Here is a 6,153-nt window from a genome sequence, read left to right on the forward strand (position 1 = left end):
TCAGCGGGAGCAGCCAGTTGGCCTATCCGGCCACATGTCACTGTCCCCCGGCCAGACTTGGCGGCAAGTCCCGGGGAGGAACAAGCCCATGGAAGTAGGAGCTCCTACTTCCAAAGCGATGACGTCAGCGGGAGCAGCCGCTCGGCCGTATCCGGCGGCATGTCACTGTTCCCCGGCCAGACTTGGCGGCAAGTCCCGGGGGACGAACAAGCCCATGGAAGTAGGGGCTCAGCGGGAGCAGCCAGTTGGCCTATCCGGCCACATGTCACTGTCCCCCGGCCAGACTTGGCGGCAAGTCCCGGGGAGGAACAAGCCCATGGAAGTAGGAGCTCCTACTTCCAAAGCGATGACGTCAGCGGGAGAAGCCGCTCGGCCTATCCGGCCACATGTCACCGTCCCCCGGCCACACTTGGCTATAGGTCCCGGGGAGGAATAATGCCCATGGAAGTAGGAGCTCCTACTTCCAAAGGGGCAAGTCAGCGGGAGCAGCCACTTGGCCTATTCGGCCAAGTTTCACTGTTCCCCGGCCACACTTGGCTGTAGGTCCCGGAGAGGAATAATGCCCATGGAAGTAAGAGCTCCTACCTCCAAAGGGGCAAGTCAGCGGGAGAAGCCACTTGGCCTATCCGGCCACATGTCACTGTCCCCCGGCCAAGCTTGGCTGTAGGTCCCGGGGAGGAATAATGCCCATGGAAGTAGGAGCTCCTACTTCCAAAGGGGCAAGTCAGCGGAAGAAGCCACTAGTTCTATCCGGCCAAGAGTCACTGTTCCCCGGCCTTACTTGGCAGTAGGTCCCGGGGAGGAATAATGCCCATGGAAGTAGGAGCTCCTACTTCCAAAGGGGCAAGTCAGCGGGAGAAGCCACTTGGCCTATCCGGCCAAGAGTCACTGTTCCCCGGCCACTCTTGGCAGTAGGTCCCGGGGAGGAATAATGCCCATGGAAGTAGGAGCTCCTACTTCCAAAGGGGCAAGTCAGCGGGAGAAGCCACTAGTTCTATCCGGCCAAGAGTCACTGTTCCCCGGCTACACTTGGCAGTAGGTCCCGGGGAGGAATAATGCCCATGGAAGTAGGAGCTACTACCTCCAAAGGGTGAAGACACTTGGCTCTAAGTCCCCGAGAGGTATACTGCCCATGGGAGTAAGAGCTCCTACTTCCAAAGGGGCAAGTCAGCGGGAGAAGCCACTTGGCCTACCCGGCCAAGAGTCACTGTTCCCCGGCCACACTTGGCAGTAGGTCCCGGGGAGGAATAATGCCCATGGAAGTAGGAGCTCCTACTTCCAAAGGGGCAAGTCAGCGGGAGAAGCCACTTGGCCTACCCGGCCAAGAGTCACTGTTCCCCGGCCACACTTGGCAGTAGGTCCCGGGGAGGAATAATGCCCATGGAAGTAGGAGCTCCTACTTCCAAAGGGGCAAGTCAGCGGGAGAAGCCACTTGGCCTATCCGGCCACATGTCACTGTCCCCCGGCCACACTTGGCTGTAGGTCCCGGGGTGGAATAATGCCCATGGAAGTAGGAGCTCCTACTTCCAAAGGGGCAAGTCAGCGGGAGCAGCCACTTGGCCTATCCGGCCAAGTGTCACTGTTCCCCGGCCACACTTGGCTGTAGGTCCCGGAGAGGAATAATGCCCATGGAAGTAAGAGCTCCTACCTCCAAAGGGTGAAGACACTTGGCTCTAAGTCCCCGAGAGGTATACTGCCCATGGAAGTGAGAGCTCCTACTTCCAAAGGGGCAAGTCAGCGGGAGAAGCCACTTGGCCTATCCGGCCAAGAGTCACTGTTCCCCGGCCACACTTGGCAGTAGGTCCCGGGGAGGAATAATGCCCATGGAAGTAAGAGCTCCTACTTCCATAGGGGCAAGTCAGCGGGAGAAGCCACTTGGCCTATCCGGCCAAGAGTCACTGTTCCCCGGCCACACTTGGCAGTAGGTCCCGGGGAGGAATAATGCCCATGGAAGTAGGAGCTCCTACTTCCAAAGGGGCAAGTCAGCGGGAGAAGCCACTTGGCCTATCCGGCCACATGTCACTGTCCCCCGGCCACTCTTGGCTGTAGGTCCCGGGGAGGAATAATGCCCATGGAAGTAGGAGCTCCTACTTCCAAAGGGGCAAGTCAGCGGGAGAAGCCACTTGGACTATCCGGCCAAGAGTCACTGTTCCCCGGCCACACTTGGCAGTATGTCCCGGGGAGGAATAATGCCCATGGAAGTGGGAGCTCCTACTTCCAAAGGGGCAAGTCGGCGGGAGAAGCCACTTGGCCTATCCGGCCAAGAGTCACTGTTCCCCGGCCACACTTGGCAGTAGGTCCCGGGGAGGAATAATGCCCATGGAAGTAAGAGCTCCTACTTCCAAAGGGGCAAGTCAGCGGGAGAAGCCACTTGGCCTATCCGGCCAAGAGTCACTGTTCCCCGGCCACACTTGGCAGTAGGTCCCGGGGAGGAATAATGCCCATGGAAGTAAGAGCTCCTACTTCAATAGGGGCAAGTCAGCGGGAGAAGCCACTTGGCCTATCCGGCCAAGAGTCACTGTTCCCCGGCCACACTTGGCAGTAGGTCCCGGGGAGGAATAATGCCCATGGAAGTAGGAGCTCCTACCTCCAAAGGGTGAAGACACTTGGCTCTAAGTCCCCGAGAGGTATAATGCCCATGGAAGTAAGAGCTCCTACTTCCAAAGGGGCAAGTCAGCGGGAGAAGCCACTTGGCCTATCCGGCCAAGAGTCACTGTTCCCCGGCCACACTTGGCTGTAGGTCCCGGGGAGGAATAATGCCCATGGAAGTAGGAGCTCCTACTTCCAAAGGGGCAAGTCAGCGGGAGAAGAGCCACTTGGCCTATCCGGCCAAGAGTCACTGTTCCCCGGCCACACTTGGCAGTAGGTCCCGGGGAGGAATAATGCCCATGGAAGTAGGAGCTACTACCTCCAAAGGGTGAAGACACTTGGCTCTAAGTCCCCGAGAGGTATACTGCCCATGGGAGTAAGAGCTCCTACTTCCAAAGGGGCAAGTCAGCGGGAGAAGCCACTTGGCCTATCCGGCCAAGAGTCACTGTTCCCCGGCCACACTTGGCAGTAGGTCCCGGAGAGGAATAATGCCCATGGAAGTAGGAGCTCCTACTTCCAAAGGGGCAAGTCAGCGGGAGAAGCCACTTGGCCTACCCGGCCAAGAGTCACTGTTCCCCGGCCACACTTGGCAGTAGGTCCCGGGGAGGAATAATGCCCATGGAAGTAGGAGCTCCTACTTCCAAAGGGGCAAGTCAGCGGGAGAAGCCACTTGGCCTATCCGGCCACATGTCACTGTCCCCCGTCCACACTTGGCTGTAGGTCCCGGGGTGGAATAATGCCCATGGAAGTAGGAGCTCCTACTTCAAAAGGGGCAAGTCAGCGGGAGCAGCCACTTGGCCTACCCGGCCAAGTGTCACTGTTCCCCGGCCACACTTGGCTGTAAGTCCCGGAGAGGAATAATGCCCATGGAAGTAAGAGCTCCTACCTCCAAAGGGCGAAGACACTTGGCTCTAAGTCCCCGAGAGGTATACTGCCCATGGAAGTGAGAGCTCCTACTTCCAAAGGGGCAAGTCAGCGGGAGAAGCCACTTGGCCTATCCGGCCAAGAGTCACTGTTCCCCGGCCACTCTTGGCTGTAGGTCCCGGGGAGGAATAATGCCCATGGAAGTAGGAGCTACTACCTTCAAAGGGGCAAGTCAGCGGGAGAAGCCACTTGGCTTATCCGGCCAAGAGTCACTGTTCCCCGGCCACAATTTGCAGTATGTCCCGGGGAGGAATAATGCCCATGGAAGTAGGAGCTACTACCTCCAAAGGGTGAAGACACTTGGCTCTAAGTCCCCGAGTGGTATACTGCCCATGGAAGTAAGAGCTCCTACTTCCATAGGGGCAAGTCAGCGGGAGAAGCCACTTGGCCTATCCGGCCAAGAGTCACTGTTCCCCGGCCACACTTGGCAGTAGGTCCCGGGGAGGAATAATGCCCATGGAAGTAGGAGCTCCTACTTCCAAAGGGGCAAGTCAGCGGGAGAAGCCACTTGGCCTATCCGGCCAAGAGTCACTGTTCCCCGGCCACTCTTGGCTGTAGGTCCCGGGGAGGAATAATGCCCATGGAAGTAGGAGCTACTACCTCCAAAGGGGCAAGTCAGCGGGAGAAGCCACTTGGCCTATCCGGCAAAGAGTCACTGTTCCCCGGCCACACTTGGCAGTATGTCCCGGGGAGGAATAATGCCCATGGAAGTAGGAGCTACTACCTCCAAAGGGGCAAGTCAGCGGGAGAAGCCACTTGGCCTATCCGGCAAAGAGTCACTGTTCCCCGGCCACACTTGGCTGTAGGTCGAGGGGAGGAATAATGCCCATGGAAGTAGGAGCTCCTACTTCCAAAGGGGCAAGTCAGCGGGAGAAGCCACTTGGCCTATCCGGCAAAGAGTCACTGTTCCCCGGCCACACTTGGCTGTAGGTCCCGGGGAGGAATAATGCCCATGGAAGTAGGAGCTCCTACTTCCAAAGGGGCAAGTCAGCGGGAGAAGCCACTTGGCCTATCCGGCCAAGAGTCACTGTTCCCCGGCCACACTTGGCAGGAGGTCCCGGGGAGGAATAATGCCCATGGAAGTAGGAGCTCCTACTTCCAAAGGGTCAAGTCAGCGGGAGAAGCCACTTCGCCTACCCGGCCAAGTGTCACTGTCCCCCGGCCACACTTGGCAGTAGGTCCCGGGGAGGAATAATGCCCATGGAAGTAGGAGCTCCTACTTCCAAAGGGGCAAGTCAGCGGGAGAAGCCACTTCGCCTACCCGGCCGAGTGTCACTGTCCCCCGGCCAGACTTGGCGGCAAGTCCCCGGGAGGAATAATGCCCATGGAAGTAGGAGCTCCTACTTCCAAAGGGGCAAGTCAGCGGGAGAAGCCACTTGGCCTATCCGGCCACATGTCACTGTCCCCCGGCCAGACTTGGCGGCAAGTCCCGGGGAGGAATAATGCCCATGGAAGTAGGAGCTCCTACTTCCAAAGGGTCAAGTCAGCGGGAGAAGCCACCTCGCCTACCCGGCCAAGTGTCACTGTCCCCCGGCCACTCTTGGCTGTAGGTCCCGGGGAGGAATAATGCCCATGGAAGTAGGAGCTCCTACTTCCAAAGGGGCAAGTCAGCGGGAGAAGCCACTTGGCCTATCCGGCCACATGTCACTGTCCCCCGGCCACACTTGGCAGTAGGTCCCGGGGAGGAATAATGCCCATGGAAGTAGGAGCTCCTACTTCCAAAGGGGCAAGTCAGCGGGAGAAGCCACTTGGCCTATCCGGCCAAGAGTCACTGTTCCCCGGCCACACTTGGCAGTAGGTCCCGGGGAGGAATAATGCCCATGGAAGTAGGAGCTACTACCTCCAAAGGGGCAAGTCAGCGGGAGAAGCCACTTGGCCTATCCGGCCAAGAGTCACTGTTCCCCGGCCACACTTGGCAGTAGGTCCCGGGGAGGAATAATGCCCATGGAAGTGGGAGCTCCTACTTCCAAAGGGGCAAGTCAGCGGGAGAAGCCACTTGGCCTATCCGGCCAAGAGTCACTGTTCCCCGGCCACACTTGGCAGTAGGTCCCGGGGAGGAATAATGCCCATGGAAGTAAGAGCTCCTACTTCCATAGGGGCAAGTCAGCGGGAGAAGCCACTTGGCCTATCCGGCCAAGAGTCACTGTTCCCCGGCCACACTTGGCAGTATGTCCCGGGGAGGAATAATGCACATGGAAGTAGGAGCTACTACCTCCAAAGGGTGAAGACACTTGGCTCTAAGTCCCCGAGAGGTATACTGCCCATGGAAGTAAGAGCTCCTACTTCCAAAGGGGCAAGTCAGCGGGAGAAGCCACTTCGCCTACCCGGCCAAGTGTCACTGTCCCCCGGCCAGACTTGGCGGCAAGTCCCGGGGAGGAATAATGCCCATGGAAGTAGGAGCTCCTACTTCCAAAGGGGCAAGTCAGCGGGAGAAGCCACTTGGCCTACCCGGCCAAGTGTCACTGTCCCCCGGCCACTCTTGGCTGTAGGTCCCGGGGAGGAATAATGCCCATGGAAGTAGGAGCTCCTACTTCCAAAGGGGCAAGTCAGCGGGAGAAGCCACTTGGCCTATCCGGCCACATGTCGCTGTCCCCCGGCCAGACTTGGCGGCAAGTCCCGGGGAGGAATAATGCCCATGGA

This window comes from Engystomops pustulosus, unplaced genomic scaffold (assembly GCF_040894005.1).
Source record: "Engystomops pustulosus unplaced genomic scaffold, aEngPut4.maternal MAT_SCAFFOLD_527, whole genome shotgun sequence".
NCBI classification, from domain to species: Eukaryota; Metazoa; Chordata; class Amphibia; order Anura; family Leptodactylidae; genus Engystomops; species Engystomops pustulosus.